The following is a 9,700-nucleotide window of genomic DNA, read 5'->3' as shown; positions in this document are numbered from 1 at the left end:
TCAGCTGAGTGATTCCAGGGTTGGGTTATATTACTGTGAAATATCAGGAGCCTAACTGTGCCGGGCTCTGATCATTAGTATTTTCTAGATGAGTATCACTGAGGGTTATTTGTTAGAAGGTCTTTCAAGTGCTCTCTCATTACTATCCACTTTATCAGTGTACATCATAGTCAGATCGGTTCACACTCTCAGGATTTGTGTTTTCATGTTGTCTATAGATATCACTAACACTGAGGACACTGGGGACATGTCCCCACCACTTTTTGAAATGCATGATTTTGTCCCCATCACTTTTTAAAAGCAACATTTCTTAAAAACAATCTGAAAAAGAAATGTTGATTAACAAATGGAAATATGAGCTGGTGCTTTCTGCAGTAGATGTGATAATGGCATTGTTCATCTGACACGGTGTTGAAGTGGCAGATGTGATGCATATACACTCTGTTACTAAGTCGTCAATGTTAGTGTGTTTCATGCTGTGTATTTTCTTATTGCCAGTTTAGTAGCAGCCTCGGCTCGGCCCTGTTATGCTTCTGTTTCCTTGCCCTTATTATCTACTTTTTCTCCATGGAATTGAAAGTTTTATCAAATATCAATATTTTTCGATGTATCTTTTGAACAGAATGTGGCAGCTTTGAAATTGTCCTACATACAAAAGTGACTGTTTTTAAGTATTTTACATTGTTGCTTGGGTTTTTATTTGTTTGTTGTATTGCATGCTTTTATTGTTGCAGCTTGGTTTGTGTCTGCACTTCTGTCACTGCTTGATGTCTGCACTCCCCTTAACTCATTTGTTTGCCTGATAACCTGCACCTGGTAGATCTCTTGATTTTGTAACAGGCACTGGCAACCACTACTTGTTTTCTGAGAATGGCGCGAGGGACCAATGGCGTCGTTCGACGGGTGGGACCAACCACCTGGGCAAAAGGTTAAAGATGAGGAGCCTGGCACAGAAAGGAAAAAAAGAAGGCAGAGGTGTAGAGCGAGGACAGAGGCGTGTGGAGCATGGACGGTGGTGTACCAGGCTGGTGGAGAGAGGGACACTGACGAGCTGCCACCTTTTCTCTGCTACACCCACACTGGACTGCAGGTTTTAAGGGATCGGTCGTTATTCAGATCACAGTAGTTTTTGTGTGAGACTTGGCAGCTCTGTGTTATAAGCAAAGTTCTACGCAATCTATTCAGGGGCAGATCATAATATTTCCATCTTTCTTCCCAGCCATGCATATCTCTATCTAGTACTGGTACGCTTCTTCTGCAGAGATATGTCCCTGCTGTGAGGGATAAACGTTCTGTCCAGTCGTTCTTTTCTATTCTTCACTTTTCTTTGGGGGGTTTCCTATTCTACACACAGCTTCACCACCTCCCCAAATATTCTTTAACCACCAAAGACCTTCTCATTTTCTTTGTACTCATGGCAATAAATCTTCATGTTCACTCAATTATGAGTTTCTCCTGATTGAACTGTAGCAAACAAACGACGTGCTCGTAAGGTTTGTTCCTTCTTCTGACATCAGCCATTAGTTGTTCCACAGGTGAGGACTGAGGAGAAATGTCTGTCATTATCTCCAGTGGTTCTCATCTGTGGGAGAGTCTGCAGAGGAGCTGAGTGTGTGTGAATCTGATGGTTTCAAACTAAATCTGAAGACAGTTGAGCAGTCTGAGTGAAGCTGTGTGCTATCTCCTTTTGTTTCAGGTGTTGTATTATCTCACATACTTTCATATCAATTTCTTTAGAGAATTTGTATTACAATCTTGCAGGGAGGATGCTGTGAGGACTGTATTTGGGATGTGAGCATTAGATGTATAGTCAACAGCCTAATGCATCTCTTAGGACAAATACACACTGGAGAAGTTTGAGTTTCACTCAGTAAGTTGCTTGTTTTCCATTCTTTTATCCAGTGCACATTCTGTTAAAGTAAGAGTGGCAAATACTTCACATTATTCTTTAATCAGTTCTCTGTCATTCAACCAGTTATACTGTGTGTGGTGGGGCTGCAATAATCCAGCCAAAATAAGTCTAGCAAAGACTCAGTTTTAAAACTGAATGTTGGGCATGAAAACTTTGGCCTAAATACAAATATGTTGCAGTATTCTGAAGCTGTTTTAAAGAACTCTGGTTGATTTCCAGCATGTTACTGATGGTGACGATCCTCTGGCAGTGAAGCATCCCCCTCTTGTGTCCCCTTTCATTATAACATCTACGTATCTTCTTCAAATATGTAATAATGAATTAAGGAAACAGCTTGAGTCTAAGTCAGAAATTCAGACACAGGAATACAGTGAGCACATGTTTCATCAGTTGGGTCGAGCTGTCAGCTTCAGGACACCCAGCCGACTGGATATGTTTGTCCACAGAAACTTGACCCAGACCTTTAAACGACCAACACTGTTAACATTCATGAAGAGATATGATCAGAGGCGGAGAAAAGCTAAACTGTGCATCTTGCCTCAAACTGTTTTAAATAAAATCAAACATATATGAGAGACAACAGGTTCCACACTTTCATTTCTCAGTTCTAATGAGCAGGACACAAACACTGTGAGCAGTGGAGTGTAATGACTGTGTAGTTACTGTATAGTGACAGAATGACAATATCAGAGAAACACTGAACATTTTTCAATCATTTAATCATTCATCACAACACACATACATCAGAGTTTAGACAACATGATTAGCATTATGTTAGAGAACTGGTCAGAACTCTCAAACCCTGTATAAACCAGCATCTTCTAACCATGGACCTCGCTACCACTGGAGACACAGAGGTTTTGTACTGGGAAATGTACATTCTGCAATGACACAAAGACACATTCTGTGTTATGAGATGAATAAACCTGATTGTGACATTTTATAGAGTTGAAACTTTTAAATTTGGCATTCAGCATTTAGGACATTATGTAGAGTGATTTAATTTCCAGACCTAGAATGGCACTCATTAGAGTGCATACTGACAGCCCCTTTCTACTCACTTAAATACACTACATCAGCATTTTTATTTGGATTTGCAATATACTCACTCATGGGCGTAGGTTTCTATATACCGGTAGATGGTCGTGACATGTCACAACCAATGTTCGAGGATTGCAAAATAGTCACTACCAATATTTGTCTGCTGCTGAGCCAGTAGTAACGTTAGTGAGTGGTAGTAGTGAGCATCTTCCAAACTGTGTCCGCTACTTGAAATGGATAAGAGGAAGAAACAGCTGAGAAACAGCGATTAAAAAGTTGAAGTCTCTGGAGGTGGAGGCTGCTAAATGTGCGAAGTTGACGGAGCTTTTTGGTGCCGGGACCAGTGACACCGACCCGCCAGCAGCCACAGGTGCTGCTGCGCCGGGAGACGAGGGAGGAGGACCTGGAGATGATGAGCGAGTGGAGGCAGACAGGGTCAGTAACGTCAGCCTGGGGCTGGCTCGGCTAAATGTTTGAGACATGTCCAAAACAAAGTAAAAAAACGTTTTTACATTGAATGTGATGCGACCTCACTAACTGCATACTGATGAACGCAGCTGCCGCTAATGCTAACGTAGCTGCCGCTAATGCTAACGTAGCTCCTCAGGGACTGAAGTCGTTATTTTCTAACTTTGACAATCTAACATGTGGCAGCACATCAGCCCAGAGTTAAAGGGCTGTGACTGTTGGTAGTTGTGGTTGATTTTGTTCAAATACGCCGAATTGTGATATTATGGGTTATTATTGTTCAGATGATTTAGCTAAGCTAGCTAACAGATGCTAACGTCAGCGGTCTCTTGTTGCCATAGCAACAGTAAACATTCACGTGGCCTGATGAGCTGTAAACAGAGATACAAAACACAAGTAAACCTATAGCAAATAATAAATTTAATTTGCAATATTTACCATTGAATTTATTGTAATCTTTCAATTCATTTATTGTTTACTGAGGTGATAACTATCTAATAGGTATAATTTGTGTGTAAATGTGTTACTTTTACTGTAGTTTTCAAATGGCTGTGTATAGTGTTAGTGTATAGTCTTGAGCATTTTCAGGTCACAAAGATCTGGCTTTTTTGCATTGGGAAACACTAGTAAAGTGTCCTAATGAAAACACGACAAAGCCATTTGACTACCTTGTTCATAAATGATGGTGTCAGGACTTTTTTTTATGACACACACACTTTCATTGATAGGAATACTTGGTTTTGAGGAATGACCTCTATTTTGAGCATGTGACATGCTTTTGCAGGTTATCAACAAGGTTTTGCAGTTTGTACTAATTGTTTTGAGAAATGCACCAACTGTTGTGCAAATGTAAGTAATGATGTGAGAAAAACTCCACCCCGTCTCTGGTTTTGGGTTCTTCCCGTTAGTCTCGTCCCACCCCTGGTCATAACATAACTTCTGTTGTGATTTGACACTATAATGAACAAAGATTGATTGGTTGATTGCTATAGCTGTCAGTTTTAGTCCTTGAGTTCATAGCTACGTGCTTTATTTGTTAACTGCTATCAAGGAATGACTCTCCTTTGTAGTATGTGTGAGAAAGGACGCCACGAGATTTGTGGACTTCTTCGTGGTGTCCGCTGATAATATAGTGGGCTGGTCTGGACAGAAAATGCCAGAGCTGAATTTTTGTCCCAGTCCACCCCTGGTAATGTCACTACCAAAGCTGAGACCAAACCTACGCCCTTGTACTCACTCATAGATACCAGCCACCTAAATACACCTGATCATTTCCATCAAGATCCATGCATTATTCCAAGAGAAATTAGAAAAAAAACAAAACAACACCATATCTCACAATGTTAAAGAAAGTGGATCTGCACCAAAGGATGAGGGGGTCTGTTCTGGGCCGAGACCCATCCTCCATCCAACCAACCATAAAATGGACAGAGGTGAAAACATACCCATTTCAACAGTGCACTTACTATAAACAAGTGGAAAGTTTACAGACTATTTTGGCCGATTAGTCAGATTGTCTTTGGTCAGGTGGGGGACATTTAAAATCCTGGTTCTGGCCCTGAAAGTGTTAAGTGCTAGCACTGAACAATATTAAAACATCCAAGAAATCCAAAACCAGAAAACCAGAAGAATTTCATAAACCAAACAGGACATCCTCACTCCCTGCAGCATTGTTCTGAGGAGAAGTCAGGTACTCATGATGCACAACTGTCATATAATAATGTGTAGAAATAGTACACAGCTTTAAAGAAAAACACCTGATGACTCTTCTGACTAAAAACTGTTTATAATGGAAGAGGGAGAGATTATTGCGAGAGCATTAATTAGATTAGCAGGAAGCTGCCATCTCAAAACTTCTATGAGGGCAGGAGGAAACTATTCATACTTGACACTGATTTATGTCCTTGATAATGAAAACTCATGTTCTACAGCCACAAGTATCTGACTTCCACACATACTTTTCTCCTACACAACATCACATGGGCATATTATAACTGTCTTACAATAATGTTTGCCTTTTATTTCTTTCTAAGCAGCATTGACAGAAATATTGTGATTTTGAGATAAAATGCGCCTAAAAGACACTTCAAAGGAGAGTTAGAGTTCAAGAAGTGAACCAGAGCCTCTGATCACTTTTTCTATGATTCTAAAAGAACAAGATCCCTTAACTGATGAGCACCAGAGGGACAACCGAGCAGCACTCCTTGCATCCTGTTTTTGATCTGATTCATGTTATCTGCTGCTCAGGGAGGCCAATGAGAATCCTTTTACTCCTTAAGTTTGAGTCACGTCACCACAGGTGTGTGAATCTTTTCCTTTACATCGTATTCAAAGTGTCATTGACTTCTTATTCTTAACTTTGGTCAAAATGTTCTTGCACTTTGTTGGCTTTAGGTTTTAAATGATGAACCAGCGTGGCAGTGTGTGATCATCACTCCACAGATGTTGGCTTCAGACTAAGCTGAGGTCTCTGCAGAGGAATGGATCGTTATCAGAGAACAGGGTAATCATGGTGGAACTTGCGACCGCTCCTTTATTTCGCACCATGTCGATGAGGTCTCGTGCTTTCTCTGGCCTGGGTTTGACTCGGGCAGCCTTTCCCTCTGCATCACTTAAAACGCTGCAGCGTAGAAGTTCATCCAGCAGCTTGTTTAGGACAGGATCAGACACTCGGTCGATAAAGTGTGGCCGCACTCTTCATAGCTTCTCCTCTGCTGAGGTGTTGATATTTTTCTTTGGCTGATTTTCATCTGCACGTGAAAATGAAGCTGGAACAATAATTTGATACAATAATCAGTGGCCAAAATTAAAAAATGATAAATGCCATACGCTTCATTCAGGCACTGCCATGACCTTAGAGGGTAAAGCTGGTGATCTCTATACGTAAACTATTGTCAACAAATACAAAAACTATGTCTAACAGTGTGTCTACACAAAAAGCCTTCCAGACATGTCTTTTACTGAAATCGTACTGAAGAAAACTTAAAAATGCAATTCTCAGGTAAGATTTGGAGTCTTTTTTCCAAAAAAGAAAGTGGAAGTGGAAGTCACATTAAATCTAAAAACATGCATCTCATGTCAGTGAAAAATGTGAATAATATATCTACTGCCACAGACTGAGTGATGCAACACAACATTTAGTTATTTTGTTGTTTTGAGTTTTAGACTGAATGGTCCAACTCAAAGAAGAAAGACAGAAGATGTAAATCTGTTCAGTCTCACACTTTGATATATGAAGACATTTCAATGGCTCTCCACAAGAGGGCCTAATGAGGTACCAAGTACACTAGATACTGTACACTGCTTTTGCAGATAGGAGGAAGCCACTTTTATCACTCAGAGGAGATTCAAAACAAAACAAAAACAGAACTGATAGTACAGTGTGGTGTGTGAGGCTTTTACCTCCTTCAGAGGTACGTTGCCCGGTAGCACAATGACACTGAGAATGAGCGTCCCCCCTCTGCATGGTGGCCGCAGGAACAGCAGGACTTGGCCACTTACTGGTTTCGTAACCGTCTGCCTGAAGGTAGCGGTTGGAATAGGGAGTGTCCGGGGTGTGTACATTCCTTACAGATGCTGTTGGCTTTTTTCTTCAGCCTGAGGTCAGACAGGAAGCTGCTTTAGTGTGACAATGTTCTTTTAGCTTCCTCACAATCTAAGCTCTCCTCACAGGTGACTCGAGTCTTCAGAAGTCTGACACTTCCAAACCAACCGTGGAGAATCACATGAAGATTATCATCTCTTCCATGGTAACTTTTTTTATTTTTGTGGTTTACATCCACTTGTAAAGAGCATGTATATGATGGCAGTCTTCAGTTCCAATGATTTCTACAGCTCTCATGTTTCAGTGATGGAATGGGTGGAACACAAACTACTTTGTCACAAAAACATTCATGAAGTTTGGTTCAAATATGTTCTTTTTTTGTGGGCTTACAAGATACTGCAGACACAACAAAAAGCAATCACATGAAAATATAATGAGAGAGAAGGAACAGAAATGACACTGTTGAACCAAATGTGAGCATTAGGCACATCTGAACACTGACTATGTCTTTATCACATCAAACACAACGCGCCCTCCTACGTTGCTGAAATACATAGCTTGAGTTTTATCATTGTTTATTTTTCAGTCTCCACTCACTACACCGACAATACACAATATTCAACAAAACTTGAAGGTAATTTCAGTCTCAGTAAGAAGAACTATATCATCCATGTGTAGAAGAGTGACATCTGTAAAGTCATCCTGTCTGACACCAATAGCTGCTTGCTTAATTTCTAGTACTGGATCATTTATATAGATAACAGACAGTGCAGGAGAGAGCAGGTCCCCCTGTTTTACACCAGATGGGGTTGGAAAAAACAACATGGCAATCATGTTACATAACCTGCTAACATATAATATATGCATCATGTGTTTAGAGTGCAGAGAGGAATGAAAACTCCACTGGAGTACCATGGATGCTTTTCATCTTATATGAGCAGTGGTGCAGTTTAGCCCCTTGTGGTCAAAATGTGTATTACAGAAAGAGACACTGCGCCTTAATTTTCTATTGAAAAATATATTTGTTTCACTCACCCTGAGAGGCAAATGAGAATTATTATTTTTTTTATAGTTCTCAGTTTTACAAGTTCAATTTTTTTTCATGTGTGTAACAGAGTAAAAAAATGTATTTTTCCATTTTCAAAATTTATTTTTTAAATTTGTGTAACAGAGTGAAAAAATAATTTTGAACTTATAAAATGGAGTGCCAGAAAAAAAAATCTCATTTGCCCCTCAGGGCGGGTGAAGAAAAATATTTTTCGACAGGAATTTAAGCCTAATTTTTGTTTTAGGCTGTAGGAGCCATGAAGAATTAGTAGGGTTTTTCTACTAGTAATAAGGTGAAGGGATATTGTTATCTTTTGGTGTTGTTTGTTTTGGTTATGATATTTTATTATGCGGTCATATTGAGTAGGGGGCTCATCTGGATCATCCTCACCACCTGCAGATATGGATTGTATGATTTATCAAAGACTGTAAATAAAGTCAGTCACAGAATCGTTACACTCTGTATCCTCATTGTGAGTCCTATTCATTGATGCAGGCAGAGTTCACGTAACGAGACTTCAATAAATAAAGTGTTCACCTATCAAACTTCCATTTTCAAATGTTTTGAGGAAAAGGAGCACCAGAAAAAAAGAAATTTCTCCCTTGCCCCTCAGGGCTTCCGTAGGTATTTGTTTAGCCTGACCACCTTGTTGTACTTACAAGCTTGTGTTCTGGTATTTGTTTAGCCTGACCACCTTGTTGTACTCACAAGCTTGTGTTCTGGTATTTGTTTAGCCTGACCACACAAACTTATTATAGACAGTTCTCCATGCAGGGTGAGAACCTGACAGAAAACCGTCTCTGTGGTCGGTCTCTGCAGAAATGAGAGCGAGCCACGTGTAGTTGTCGTGGGTTGAGGATGGCGTGCTTTAACTCGTGTATATGTCAGGCTGTGGTAAACCAGAGGGCTTGAATGCTGGACAGCGACAGTACATCTTGTTTTGTATCTAACCATTTGCTCTGAGTTCAAACGTGACAGGGAAATATGAAGTTGACTAAAAACACATCTGTCTCTAGTTCCATGCTTACTCTAAACCTTCATTAGCTCAGCAGCCTGTGTATTTACCTCAAAACCCTTCAAGTATGCATTACTTATCACTCAACTGTGACAAAATATATAGCTGCTTTCTTCTTTATCCTTGTTATTTAAGAAGCTATTAAGACAACTCATATAAGCAATGAAAAAGCACATGACTCAACCACAGTCACACTGCCTCACAGTGGAGCAGTTGTCTCTCATGTCATCTTGTCATGTTTTTGTGGTCCAAGAGATGCAAGTTTCCACTTGTGACATTTGGAATCAATGACTATAGAGCCAAGGTGCTAAAGTAGTGAAGTTAATGATTGTTCCTAAGCAGCTCTGACTTCATCAGTGGGTTGATGGTAGTACTGATATGGCAGAACATGGCATAATTCAGTGAGATAAAGAGTTATAAAGCATCAAATAGCAAAGCAATAGAAACAGCTATTCCTGCTAACTTTAATTCACTACAGAACATTCTTACTCTTCCTGACAGTCATTCATCACTCACTGAATGAGCACCGATCTGCATCAGCACCATACCTCAAAACTGTGAGATTATCCTTGTTAGAAGAATAGGACTGACTTCAACAAGCTTGTGTTCTGGTATTTGTTTAGCCTGACCACACAAACTTATTATAGACAGTTCTGCATGTAGGGTGAGAAC

The sequence above is a fragment of the Pagrus major genome, chromosome 1 (genome assembly GCF_040436345.1).
Source record: "Pagrus major chromosome 1, Pma_NU_1.0".
NCBI classification, from domain to species: Eukaryota; Metazoa; Chordata; class Actinopteri; order Spariformes; family Sparidae; genus Pagrus; species Pagrus major.
This window is presented reverse-complemented; position numbering follows the sequence as displayed.